Source organism: Plectropomus leopardus, chromosome 4, assembly GCF_026936395.1.
Source record: "Plectropomus leopardus strain MGB_pleo_1.0 chromosome 4, ASM2693639v1, whole genome shotgun sequence".
NCBI lineage: Eukaryota > Metazoa > Chordata > Actinopteri > Perciformes > Serranidae > Plectropomus > Plectropomus leopardus.
Genome location: NC_142179.1, coordinates 36,811,813 through 36,827,297, shown reverse-complemented (window position 1 = coordinate 36,827,297; position 15,485 = coordinate 36,811,813). Strand labels below are relative to the sequence as shown.

At 37.4% G+C, this 15,485-nt stretch overlaps 1 protein-coding gene across 2 annotated transcripts in view; it reads right to left on the bottom strand.

The window, feature by feature from the left end:
- Positions 1 to 8,523, bottom strand: part of pdzd2 (PDZ domain containing 2) — a 71,846-nt gene extending 63,323 nt beyond the window's left edge. For both annotated transcript variants that reach the window (XM_042488919.2, XM_088077220.1), the window contains exon 1: positions 8,116 to 8,523. The gene's annotated coding sequence lies outside the window, so the exon portion shown is untranslated. The remainder of the gene's footprint in view (positions 1 to 8,115) is intronic.
- Between the last annotated feature and the right edge of the window lie 6,962 nt (positions 8,524 to 15,485).

Here is a 15,485-nt window from a genome sequence, read left to right as displayed (position 1 = left end):
TCATTCAAGAGAAGATAAAACAAAGTCCACACACCAAATTATCCTCCCATGAATATTTAATATAATTACCACCCAGGTGACGTTTTGAGCTACATGCTCTCCATCATCATCTTTCTACAGAAAACAAAGAAATGTTCCTATTGAAAAAGAAAAAAAGCAGGGAGAAAACGATGTGTATAATTACATTTTGTCAAGCTATTTTTAAACACTTTTTTCAGGTCATTACTTTGTTTTTTGCTTTTTTCTTAAATCATTTTCAAGTAATTTCCTTGTACCTTACAATGTTTTTTGTTGTATTTTGGGTCATTATTCCAATTGTTGCAATTTCAGTTTCAAAGGTTTACTCTTACATATTGGCTTAACTTTTCAGATCCAGAATCTACTGGTGGTTTTCTGCTACATTGTTCCGGCGCAACTCTACTCTACTCGCCTTTTTTTGGTTTTACATTAGGAAAAAGTACCTTGTACCTGGTATCACCGTTGTTAGTACCTGCTCTCCTGGGGTTCCAAAAACAGCCGACCAGGTACTAAGAGGTACTAAAAGGTGATGTGGACACACTGCAGACCAGTGATTGGTCAGAGATAAAGGTCACTGCGTTGCCCGCAGTTTTGTATCTTTTTTTTTCTTTCCCACAATGGCAACTAGAAAGATCACGACGTAGTTGCTCTCGGAGGTGCAAACGTTCCTCACCTTGCTAGCCAATGAGCGTATCCAGTGAGTGTGAGTCTGTGTGTATGCATGGTTCAAATTATGGGGGAGCTAAGGGGAGCTCGGATCCCCTGAAAGACTCCCTTGAGACGTTCAGGGGAAGCGCTAAAGAATTGTTCACTTTTGTGTTACAGATTATATATTTTCTGCACATTAAAGTACCTGAAATAATAAAAAATTGAGGTAATATATCAATGTGTGTTTATCCGCTTATTACATTACATTTCTGAACATGTCTCCACTATTTAACTTCTGTGTGGATCCCTGCTGTGGCCATCTGTGCGTGAAGCAGTGCTGCACTCAAATTCCTACATTTACGTAGTCACCTGAACTCCTCATCATCCAACAGAAGGGACAGAGAGAGAGAGAGAGAGAGAGAGAGGAAATGTTACTGGCGGGTATATGTAGAATCTTTTTCGCAGTAACCCTGTTATTGACCGCTCGCTGCCGCACATTTTATGCCGGTGACATGTTTAGTGGTGCACACTGGAAAATGCGGCTCCCCCAAAAGCCACTGTGTAATTTGAACCCTGTGTGTATGTGTGTGTCGCATTGAAACTGACGTCACAGCAGTGTCCCATGGCGCCACTATGATGACCAGCTACACCGAGGCGGTACTATCTTCTAATGGAAAACGACACCCAGAAAAGTAGCTCATACCAAAGGCGAGTAGAGTAGAGCAGAGCCGGTACCATGTAGTGGAAATGCACCATAAGTCCATTATTTTATAAAGTCTATGGGCTCCACCAATTAACCAGCAGGAGAGCAAGAGCAGCAGCAAGAGTACCTGTGATTTGTCCTGCCCTTCAGTTGCACTCTTCGTCTGCCTCAAAAAAACACACTTTTCTCTTCCTGCCTCGAAATATAGACCACCATTACTGTTGTCAGTATAAATTTAAGTTTTTAAATGTAACATTAACCTTCAGGGGAACAGCTACATGCTATTATGTCATCTCAAAAACTCACCACACAAGCAAAGAAAAGCAATCAGCTCTGCAGGAGCAACAGGCTGAACTAAGTCTGACTCATGTTTTTCCCAGGAGAGTCTGCTTCAAGATGAGGTGAGCTGAAAGGTATTAAATCAGCATTTTATTTTCATCACTTTAACAAGTTGTTCACTTTGATACAAAGCGTGTACAATAGGAGATGGTTTGTTGGGGGGATGAAACAAATTCGGGGCTCTGCGGCTGGACAGGGGAGCTGGAACATGCCAGGGATTAGAGATATTTATTGTTTCAGGCTGTGGTGAGCTGCTGTCAGCAGTTTATGTGAACGGCGTGCAGGGAGAGCCAGGCAGGCCGATTCACTGCTGAACCGGAGTCAATCATTTTCACCTCAGTGTCATCGTGTTATTGTGACCGCATCAGTTTATCTGCAGTGTGCATCTTTTCACACACTAATTGCGTGTGTGTGTGTGTGTGTGTGTGTGTGCGCACGTGTGTGTGTGTGTCAGCCAGACAGCATCATTTTGAATCTAGCATCCAGGTGTTACCCTTGTTTTTCCTCCAGGCGCTTGCTTTCTGTTTTGCTCCTGATCTGTTCATCGGGTGTCGTACAGCTCGGCAGATGAAACAAGTTAAATCAAGTTTAAACTGAAAAGATTTCTCCTTCAGTCACCTTATCTTCACCACAATTTGTGACACCTGGGGCCGAATCTGTGTTGACATTCAGGAGGGCTACAGCATCTCTGGTGACCAGCATGTCTAAACATGGGGTGGTGGGAGTGTAATGATTACAAAATTGTAAGTCGTAGTTGTAGCTGTAATTTCAGCAGGTCTGTTTCCCTTGTCTCAAAGTCAATGGGTTTTTTCAAAGCCTGAAATAAGGTCTGTCAACACAAGCTGAAGAGAAATTTTTATATATATAGAAGTTAGTCTCGCCCTGGTATCCTCATCAAAAAGCCCAACGGATGTTTCCATTGGATTAGTATAGACAATAAGCTCTGGCACAAACATAACATGACATAAACAAATGTTTATGATACTTACACCAGTGTTTCCCATTAATAACAAATACTATGGCGTTATTATAATAATAATGTTCCACTGCAATTTTTTTCTGACATGGTTATAGTAGTGTGAAAGACATCATTCAACCCACATTCATGGACCCGCAAAAACATCTGAATTTAGAAATATATATATATATATATATATATATATATATATATATATATATATACACATCTATATACTGTATATATATATATATGGAACACTGCTGACACTATCATTGGAACGCCAATGCTGACCATTGCAGTTGAGCTTCTTATTATGACGCAAAAAAGTGCATGGCCACACTATTGGACAATGGTCCATTCTGGGTTACTATAGAAACATGGCAGTGCATCATAGTTACCTCCGTGAACAAGGATCTGCTCCTTATGTAGATACAACCTGCTTATTGCAAGGAAAACCCAGCAACTCTTATTTTTAGGTTATTATACATGAAAGAAAACAGACTTATTATCTTATATTCAATTTCTGCTAATATATGCCCCTAAATCCCACACACTGGAGCTTGCAATATCTGTTTACAAGAGGAGTGATCATGGACTTGTATTTATATAAAACAGATTATCTGCTCAGACATGACTACTCTTAAAGCACCGTGCACTTGTAAGAACTTGCACTCTGGCAGTAAGCGACTGGTGTCCCTCCCTCTGAGCCCCTGCCTCAGAGACTGCTGCACACGCACACAGATTTACAGGAGAGGTTTGTGTTTTCTCAAGCTTGTCTTAAAACAGTAATCACATGCCCATGCGTACACTGAAACAGGTTGCTGTAATCATTCCTCCTGTTCATACAGGTTGCTAATCCAAGTGTAACTATACCGCTGAAAGATTGATTTGTCTCAACTCAGACAGCTGGAGCCTCATTTTATCTTCAGTTGAACTTTAGGATGCATTTTTGCATAAAAGCAGGACAGTGGGCAGCCTGCCGTCTGCTACTGGAAGGACACTAGGAATACCAGTGTATAACGACCAACAGGATAGCAAGCAAAACCAGTTTCAATGTTTATATGGACACATGACATGTTGTTTTTAGAAAACATGAAAAACATGAAAAATAACCCAATCCTTTAAGCCCACACTTATCCCAGCCTGAGACATTCCCATCCAGCCTGGGCCTGACAGAGAAAACTTTTCAGCAGCTGCTAGACAATGTTCTAATATCACAACTCTCCTCCCTCACTTTCCATTTCTTTCTGTCTGTCTCTCCTTTTCTCTATTGCTCTCTCTCTCTCTCACTCAATCACACACACACACACACACACACACACACACACACAGAGAAACTCTTAGGGTAGGCCAACCACAGCCTGAAAACACATTCAGCAACTGTAGAACTCTGATGCAAAAACTCAGAAAGAAACGATAAACTAATTTCCCAGTGTTATGAATGTGTGTTTTTTAAGGTAGTTCGGAAGCATTCTCAGACCAAAATATCTTTATATTTATATAGAATGAAAAGTGCATGACTGAAAGGGATCTCTACACAATGCAGGTTTCCATTACAGATTTGTGCAAAACTTAAGCCATATTTTGAAATGTTGATGTCAAACGTTGATAACGAAGTGACTGCGATTTTTATTGAGTGATGTTACGCGACTTTTCTTGCAATGTTATAACACTTCTCCTCTCGTGATAACATTCCACGATGGATGTTCAAAACATTAGCAGCTTTATTTCTATTGCAGCCACTGCGCTAGCCGTCATTATTACCAATCCAAGGCCATGTATGCATGCTCTGGAGTCATAATGGAAATGCGAGTCCCCTTATACGTGGAAGCAGCCACGCATGAGGGATTTCTTGGAGGTGATTTCTCAGAAGAATTGTCTTCTGTGAATTCAGAACTTCTGGATGATCCGCTCAACTTTAATTATGTGTTGTTATGTGATGCAGTAACACCTCTTGTAGCTCCTGCTGCATCATGAGGGAGCCAGTTCCTACTGACAAGCACATAGACACAGCATCATGTGACTTATAAAAGACAAAAAAAGTTTCCATTGTAGTTTTGCAAAATATGGCTTTTTCAAATCACCTGAAATACCACCTCATGTGGGCATCAAAACATTTTTTTTTCGAAATTGACGTGCTTCCATAAGGTGTAGTTCATATTACCAATTTCAATTTGTGCAATTTGAGGATTAATGGAAACCTGCCGAGAGAGAAGCTCACAGAGAATTAAAAACATCCACTGATCACTACCTGTCCAGCTGCAAACAGCACATTGTTAGAGACTTTCTAGTGAGGACGAGACCAAGCAGTGACCTCTGAGGCAGTAAAATAAAGCCAATGCACATGTGCCAAAAACTGGAGTTCCTCTGATGGCCACTAGAGGCAGGCCCCAAAACAGAATCAGTCCCCACAGAGCACCCAAGTTATGTGTCCTAAAACCTGTAAATATACATATATACATACATAAAATACGTTAGTAAATACCCAAATGTGAACTTTGAAGCTTTTTTGTGTTGTAAAAAAGGCAGTTGCTAACAAGTGGGACTATAAAACGTCATCATGCCGAGCCACTCCGAACTCTTTTTTACAGCCTTGTTTTGGTTATATTATAATCAATTCAATTGAATCAATTAACAAATGTGTTGGCAACGTATTAAATTATCGATTTGTTTTCTTGCGCGATTATTACGTCACTCGCTGCCTCGCGGGACTGTTTATGTCACATGCAAATGGGAGAAGCCGGTGTTTTTAAGAGGCATGGCGGAGGCAGGGGGACGTTTCGTACGAAAGGTTCAAAGGTTTGGGAGCACCTCATCTTATGCAAAACAAGGAAGTGTGTTAGCAGAAAATATGCAAAAGTGACACGGCATGGCATGGGAGCACGACGGTTATGATGCAGCATCTAAAATGAAAGCAAAAGTCTTGTCAAAAAACATTGTATGTTCAGTTTTAGAGTAAGGAAACATAAAGGTATGTTGTAAAAGCTGTCAACATTTAGTATTTGAATTGTTTCATATTGTAGTTTGTATTGTAGTTATTTATTTATAATTGAATATTATTTTGACAGCTAAGGGATTTGTACTGTTGTCTATGATAATCTGTTTTTGAACAAAGTGATGGGAGGAAAAAATGCTTATTTTACGATTATTTCTATTTTTATTTTTTTAAATCCCTAAGCAGTTCATCAGAAAAATAATCAACCGATTACTCATTTATCAATATAATCGTTAGTTGCAGCCCTAGATGTGACATAATAATATAACAACCGCTGCCTCCACATTCCGTGTCAAATGAGTATGCAAAATGTGTTATTATTATTTCCTATTAGAGCCCATGATTTACCCCAAATGGTGACATCAAAGACATGCCTGAACCATACGTTTATGAATGTGCACTCCAAGTTTAGCATATTCATAAACACCATGTTGAGCGCCAGTGTCCAGAGCGTCTGTTAATATCACTTGTGTGTGGTTCCTGAAGGTGGCAGGCTGGGAATGATCAGAGCGCCTGGATGGTAGCCTCTACATGTAAAAGCTATCACATTATTTCATAGTGAAGTCATTTTGAAGCCGTGGCCAAAAGAGCTGGAGAAAAACACTGAATGGAGTTAGAGAGAGCAGAGATTTCCCCAGCAGGAATGCAGAAGGTATACCAATCTGAGAGCACTCAGCCTGCATAATGAAAAACATGACGGAGACGCAGGGAGAGATAAACAGCTGAAGTGGGCTCAAATAGGCACTAAAGACCAGAACAATGAATTTTTTTTACATTTAAATGTCTGTCAAATTGCTGCCGAATTATTTAATTTCATGGACATATGCAGCACTACACAATAGAGGTAGGGGGAAAAAACGAATAAAGCATAGTATGGCAATATTTTGCATGACAATATAGTATCAATACATGAATGCCAAGTATATATTTTTTTAAAATTATATAAATTATTAATGTTGCAAATAAAAAAATCAATTCATGTAGCCTACTAGAATGATAAAATCAAATGCTTTTAAGTCCACTAGATACATTTTGCTGCAATAATTATTAAAGAGAGATGAACAGACTGAAAACTTTATCTCATTGGATAAAACAGTTTTCCTTTGGGGGCATATGATAATTTGCAGTTGAAAAATCGATCACAATGTATCATTATATATGTTATGGCAATACTCAGCTTATCAATACTAAAAATGTTGTGTGGTGGTGGGAAAACATTGATAAAGCAAAGCATTGCGATATTTTTGTGTGGTAATATCGTATCATTTCACAGATGCAATGTATCATTTTTTTATGATATACATTGTTAATAATACAAATGCAAATTAAACTTCTGGTAGAAGTCTAGAATAATGAAAGGATTGCTTTTTCAGTCAACTAGATACATTTTGCTGCAATAAAAATTGATTATAGTGAGATGAACAGACTGAAAACTCAACTAAAGCGGATGTTGATTAAGTTTTCCTTGGGGACATATGATGTGAAATCACCATTTGAAAAAAGTAAATAAATAATAATATATATATCGTCATATATGTTTTCGCAATTCTCAGCATATCACAAAACTCTTAAATAATGTATTGTGTCCTAAGAATCGTGACAATATGATATAGTGGGGCCTCTGGTGATTCAAGAATTTACACAACTTAGTTTACACCGTGGTTGTAAAGTGAAAAACCCCATTTTACCTTCTGATATTTGCCTTTATGTAGCTCAGAGAGACTTAACTTTGGCTTTGCTTGGGGCCACTTAATAACAAAATAACAGGAGGCCAGGGGCCAGTCGCAGCAGGATTTTGCAACGTTTTGGGGACTTTAGGACATTAGGGGCTTAGCTCGGACCTCTGTCGGGGGGGTGTGGAGGATCTTCCACTGGTACTTTTTGTGATAAAAAAGCTCCATTGTGATGCTGTTGCATACACTGGGGCCCCTTCTGTATACTAAAAGTACAAAAAACAATTTCAATTGTGAATCACTTTATCTTTATTGTGAATTACAACATTTTTAAGGGAGCCAACCGGCACCCTATGGGGGGCCAAGTTCAGCCTGCAGGCTGTATAATTGAGTATCGCTGATGTAGCTACATTAGTTTACATAATTTAGTAATATTTAAAATGATTTAGCCTCTTAATATAGAGCAGCTTCTCTTGAATATTTGACCCAAGAAATTTAACTTTTTATCCACATTTAAGGTTTAAATCTAAATCCAGCAGTAGAGCTGAATGGAACCAGACTCTGGTGTTAGTGGTTGATCTTTTGCACTGTGACAAACAGTTAAAATGTAGCCTGTCCCAACTTTATCCATCCATCCACACTCTGAACACAGGAATATAGGAATATAGTAATTTAAGCTACACTCGCTTCCCTGTTAGTCTGTATTCCAGAAGCTTATGACTGCATCATAAAGTCTGTTAGTAGCCTGCACTGAAAAATAAAGCAGAGTCCACCGTACCTTTGGGCTACATGGCCATTCACTTCGAAGGCTCCTAATTCCACATCCAAACATCAAAAGATTCCATGTTTTCAGTGGATATCGAGGTCTGGTCCTGCTAAAACTAACATTCACTGTTTGGAAAGCGTCTTAACGGTTAAATCCGTGCAGGAATAAAGTAGCGTCGCTCAGCTTGGGGAAAAAAGTGGCTCCACAAACCGAAACTCCGTTGAACAGATATCCGCTGCGGGGAAACTGCTTCAAAAGGCGACTAAAACTGTGTAACTACAGTCTGCGGAGTGTCGCGTTTCTCTTTCTCCGCAGGTATGGATGATCTGCTTTGGTAAATTGATGAGCTTTCCTCCGGGCGCCCAGTCTGCTGCAAGCGGAGGGCGGAGCCTCAGTGCCCACAATTTGTTGAGACGGCTGTTTTGCCCTGAACTTCGTCTCCCAGGCTCCGCTTCCTCCCACACTGTTGCTGCTGTGAAACCAGGCTCCAGCTCCAGCCCAGCTCCAGCCGGGGGCCCCGGGGACCGAGATGTGGCTGACTGGAGCAAATAAAAGGGAATCCCGACTTTGGTCCTTTATACAGGTCACATCACATGATCACAGAGGCTCCATCATAAGTAAAATCATCAGAACTGATAGATACACTACCGGAATAAATATTGAGTTCCTTCAGGTTACTCAAATAAAAGTAGTAGGCCTACCACAAAGTGAAAATACTCTGTTGCAAGTAAAAGCCCTGCAGTGGATATTTTACTGCAGTAAAAAAATAAGTATAATCATAAAAAAAGTACTTCTGGTATTAAAAATCATATATATATATATATATATATATATATACACACACACACACACATATATATATATATATATATATGTGTGTGTGTGTGTATATGTATATATATTTATATATATATATATATATATATATATATAATACATATTTATGTATATATGTATATATATATTATATATATATATATATATATATATATATATATATATATATATATATATATAATGTATTGAAAAATGCCTATTTTTTAATCAAAATAGTTAATAGGTAACAATTTCCTCTCAATTGGCTTATAGATGAATAAATAAATAATTTCAATTACAAAGATGTACTTGTATAAACTGTTTGGTAATTTAATTAATAGCAAAACATCATATTTCATATACTCTTCTTGTTTTTTTTGGGGTTTTTTTTTTATCTTAATTTGTAAAGGAACTGAAGCTTTAGTAGTGGAACAAATGTATAAAGTAAATAAGTATTTAAAGTAAGTAACAAAACACGCAGTAGCTCGAAACTATTTTTAAATAAATACAATTTTTACCAAAATAGTTGACAGTACATTTCCTGACAACTGGCTAACTGATTAAAAACTAATCATTTAAGATGTACTTGTATAAATCATTTTGTAATTGAATTGTTAGCAAAAAATCATATGTTAATAACCCTTCTTATGTTTTATATGCAAAAATCTGAAACTGTAAAATAACTAAAGTTGTCAGATAAATAAAGTGCAGTAAAAATTACAATATGTCATATGAAATGAAGTGGAGTAAAGGTATAAAGTGGCATGAAAAATAAATAGTCACGTAAAGTACCTCAAATCTGTAAGTAAGTACAATACTTGAGTAAATGTACTTAGCTACATTCAACCTGTTAGAAGACACTCAGAACTGTACTAACATTTAATAATTCTTGAAGCAAAACAGTTATGCGCATTTGCAATGAGCCCAAAATAATAATAATACTCACAATAATGAAGTTCATTAGTATTTTTTATATCAAAACCATAAAGTGCTTCACACATAAAATTACAACAATACAGAACAGACAGAGGAATAGTCTTGCAAGAACAAGGTGAATATGCCAAAATATATATTGTAATACGTACATAAAAGTATAAAAACAAGAAATAAGAGATATGTAAGAAATGGTAGGAGCAACAACAACAGGCTGCATGTGAGGTCGCCACATGTGGCTTCGGTGGGCACGATGCCAGATGTGGTACCAACTCGATCACCTGGCTACCAGCAGGAGGCCCCACAGCTCAGCTGAAGATGGGTGGCAGGGGGGCGTCAAGCCTCACAGGGTCTGATGCTCTCTGTCCCCCCTCCCCACTTCAATAATTGGATAATGGTGGTGATCCCAGCTTAAGCTGTCCCAAAACCCTCACCCACTGCTGCTGAGGACCACACCCAGCGGGGAGAGTGTTTACTTCAAGATAGCGTGTCCATTTTGTGTTGGATTTTGTTAGTGTTTTATAAAATTGTGTTAAGCCAGCTCTCTACACACACTGCTGGTTCCAGGTCAGGACCAGTGGAGACCTGCTATGACGACAGCAGCGCATGTAGATGCAGCAGCCTATAGCTCCAGCAGCCTGTAGCTCCTAAAATCCTTGCTTCTCTTTAGCTATATTCTTTATTTTTTCGACACCATGGCCCCTTTTGCTGAAGCTCGACTTTTCTATGATACAGAAGCACTTATCAACATTGGGAAAAGTTGCGTGAGGTTTTAACTTAATGCAGCAGATCAAGAGAGGGTCCCCACCAGTGGCATACACAGAGTGGCCAGTCAGACCAGAAGGGAGAAACCAAACCAAAAGTGAGGGGTGAAGAGAGGGAGGACAGCCGGCATCACGGCAAGACTAACCCAACTTTGACCAAGAACTGCTTCCTAGCCTTCTTTTGGCTAATGCCTGGTCGCAAGAGAATAAAGTGGATGAGATGCGATTGGGGCTCCGTCAGTGGTGGGGGGATCAGTGACTGCTCCGTGCACATCTTCACAGAGACATGGTTAACCCCTAACAATCCAGATAAAGCTGTTGCACTGGATGGGCAGACCTTGCTGGAAGCCATAAGGAAACAAGACCCTGTTGCAAATTCAAAAATTGCACTGCAGGAATTGAATGATGGCACTAGCAGCAACATGCCCAAGCAACTGGATGGAATCTTAATAGTAGCTGCTGATTTTAATCAGCTCTTCTTTCAACTCAACAAGATGTAGCAGGATTAAGGACAAATTAGTTTAGTTTTTCAAATTTTGTTTAAAAAATTACGAATAAATCTACCTTCGACCTTCGGGTGCAAAACGAGGGAGGCACTTCAGAAAGTTATTCAAAGCAGTGGGGAGGGAGTTATGAAGTTTTGTTTTTTTTTAATTTGGATTTGGGGAAGGGTTTTTAAAAACTCCTGTGCAAATTATTAATTTATTTGTTTATTAGCAATTTATTTGTATTTTTGTGTTGCATTGGTCCTTTAAAGTGTTTAAACATGTAAAAAGGGACTGTGTGGACTATAATCTATAAAGTATAATCATTATGATTGAAATCAAGTCATTCTGAGGCAGACAGCCTTTTAGTGATACATACAACAATACAACAAATCTTACTACTTCTTACTGAAACATACATGCGTGTGTTAGAAAACCCCAAAACAACCAAAACAATCCATATCACCTCATGGACTCCATATATTCAGCCTTAGATGATTGTATTTTGTATTGAATTAAACAGCATTGCGGGGCCTTGGAAGACAAAGATAAAAATAGGAATGAATTAAAATAAAATGAAATAAAATAACAAAAAAAGAGTAACATGAGGTAAATAGAACAATAAAATGATAACACACAAGTAAAAACAACAAAATAAAATAAAACAGTACATAATCCAATAAACCAGTTAAAGTAAAGGCACACCTGAGTGAAAACCAATAAAAGAAATAAATGAAAATAATTGTAAAATAGTTGAACCAGACTACTAGAATGTGAGGCCAAAAAAAGAATGTCTTCAATTTAACTGTAGATCTAAAGATGTATCCATTAGACGTCATAAACACTACTCATATCCGTATGTAAAATGGTATGACGCTGAAAAAAAAAATCTTATTTAAAAATACGATTTTCAATTCTCAGAACTACCTACTACTAGTAAATTCTTGATGAAATGAATGATACAAGAGCGCCAATCACTGGTCTTTTTAGAGTACTGCCTTACAACGCAGCTGATGAAACATTAATGTTGACTTTCTATTAATGCAGTTTTCAAATCCTGTGAGTACCACCAAAGAAATTCCAGGGCTGGGTGGTGATTGCAAAAAATCTCATACACAATTAGATTCTTAATTTGGGTGACATGAGGGCATAACAGAAATACATGGTTAGCTGATAGTTAAGGTCTGGATACTAAGGGACTGTTTATTATTTATGAGAGAGGAGGGGGAGGTGTAAAAAAAGGGGAGGCAATTCAAATCATTTTTAAGCACTGGGGAGGGGAACTGACTTATTTATTTATTTATTTATTTATTTTTTACTTAGGGGAGGACCATACAAATGTAGCTGTTTGTATTTTGTATTTATTTGACCCCCAGTTATTGAAGAAAACATGCTTTCCAAAATTCCTTTGGGTTTAGAAGGAAGTTAAGAAGTTATTGGGTTTTCCAAACTTAGACACATCATGTGCAAGGAACATTTCGGACTGACAAAATAAACTGTTTGCACCAACAAACTAATGTGCACAACAAGAGAGAAAAACCAAGGCATTTTTTTTAACTCAAGGATTTCATCTTCATCTTTTCACTTTCAAATATCAAAGGGTAAATCTAACAACTAATCTAGGGTAGAGGGGTGCTCATGGATTTCCCACGTTACTCAAGGAGGCTCAAGCAAAAGTATTTCCAGACAACAAAGAAATTAAACAAACTAAGTCACATCTTACCTGCCCCCTTCGTCTGATAAATAAAGAGCAGTTCCTACATTCTTAGGCGGGACTGTATAATTTTACGATGATGTTTCTTGACAAGAAGTATTAGAGAAACGCAATAGGTTGTAAAAAATATGTCACTGTACTGACGAGTAGCCTAACATGATGCAGAATAAAAAATAACTGTAATTATTTTTTTATGAAACAGGCTGACTTGGCAAAACTTATGAAAATACTTCAGGTGCACTTAATAACTCACCTGGTGGAACTGGTGTCCCATGGCTATGTCCCCACTGCAGCGGCCGCGGGTTTGATTCCAATCTGCTGCCCTTTGCTGTCATCATGTCATCCCCCTTTAATGTTGAAACCGTCCTGTCTAATAAAAACAACAATAACAACAACAACAACAAAACAACTTCAGCCACACACAACTGCATTGTATTCTGTAGCCCAAGCACTTCAAATAAGGCATCACGAAAAACATGGCTGCACAGGCACCGAAATAAAACACAAATGTATATTCTTCACTAATTAGAATTTGAAAATTAAGATAACCATTGTATCAACTCACATTGTTATTGCTGATTTGTGCATGTCAATCCCATATTTAGACACGCTGTAAAATCTAGGAAACCAGCTGCCATGAAACATGTAACTACATATAATTTTAGTCTTAATTTATGTTTACTTAATATCCAATTGTACATATCCATATGTTTAAAGTTAAGCTATGATTACTTAATTTTGTGAAGTTGCTGCAACTTAAGAATGACAAGTTTAATTTAATCAATCTTTCTAAGCTTTTAGCAACTTCAGTAAACAAAGTTTACTGAGCTACATATCTGCATTCTGCTGGTTGCAAACTAGTCATATAAAAAAATATTATTTTGTATATCACTAGAATATTTGTATATTCTATAAGTACTGTTTTTAACATATAACTGAGTAGCTAGTTATTTGTTAGCAACAGAACTCATACAGTATCTGCTGACTTCATCATCGGCAAAATCCTCTTTATCATGATCAAGTGAAGTTGGACTAACTTGGTTTAGTGAAGCTGCAAACACTCAGAACAAGTTAATTACACTTCTCATTTTATGTTGCAACAACTTCAGAAAATTAGGTAAATACAGCTACATTTTTAGTAAGCTTAATTAGATATAAAGTAAACATAAACTACGGTTATATACAATTATACAATTTTATTTTTACTTTTCTTTTTTAAGGCAATTGCTTTCCCAGATTCTTTTAAGAAAGATTTTACAGTGCACATTTACATGTGGCACCCCTGCCTGAAATATTTATGGCATTTGACCAGTGTTGAGGAGTTATTACACTTAATGAGTTACATGTAATTGCATTACAAAATAAATGTAATTGCAATCAGTTACTGAGAATAAATATATAATTAAACTACAGTAACTAATCAAATCAAAATTAAATGAAATGTTGGTTATTACAGAGAGGTTGGATCTGAAAGTATTCTTTACAGTATAAAGTATATATGTAAAATAAAACTTTCATTCTGTCGCTTTGCATCTTTTCTGTGCAGGAATGCCTGCTTTTGGCAGAGCCTATGCTGTACATTTTTTTGCCTACTTGAAAACATGTTTAAAAAGTAATCAAAAAGTAATGTAAATAATCACAGAACTCTCATTAAGTAATTAACATAGTTACATAGCTTAGTGAATGGGCAGCAGAATTACCTGTTTGTCAAGTTTTACTTTTATGTAGTGTTTGTGATGTGAAAGGTGCTATAATGACTTTGTAGTGGCATTTCCATTCAGTTGCTCTGTGTTTGATAGAAGTCTTTGTAGCATGTAGCAGCCTATTAGCCTACTCCTCTCACCTCTAAGTGGGTTTCCATTACATATTTGCACAAAATTTTAAGCCATATTTTCAAAATTTCCATAAAAGACAATTGCGAGGTGACTGCGTTTTCACTGAGTGATATTATGCGACTACTCTTGCGATGTTACCTGGTTTTCCTCTCGTGATAGCATTCTGTGAAGCAAGGTGATGGATGTTCAAAAAAATTAGCAGGTTAATGTCTATTGCAGCCACTCGATAAAGCTAATCTAATATTGCCGTAATTTCGTTGTCTCGTATAAGTGTTAAGAAGATCTTGGTCTCTTTCTCCATGTTTTCTAGAATGTTATGTTACTGCGCCTTTTTATTATTATATGGGATTAATGGTGGTTGGCATCCATAAAGTCGCATTACCACCACCCAGTGTTGCACATCATATGAGCTACAAAAGGAAAAAAAAGTTTCCATTGCAGTTTTGCGAAATATGCCTTTTTTTAAAAATCGAAATACCACCTCATGTAAGTGTAAACACTTCTTTGTGATAAACAGGATTTTTTTCCAAAATTGACACGTTTCCATTTGACATGTATTTGCAATTTCAATTTGTGCAGTTTGAGGGTTAATGGAAACCTGCCTTCTGTTATCCACCTACATCAATGAATCTGCATGTTGCCAAATTGGAATCAGAAGTCGGAAAAAACAACATGGCATTTTCACCTTCCAACCTGCAATGCAACGCAGCATAAAAATAAGAAATGGGATTGGTCCAATGATCTCATAAAAACATCAACATGGCAGGAGCAAAACCTGAGTCCTCAGATGGGACAAAGACGTGTTCACAAGCTTCAAATAAAACTTAAAAATCAG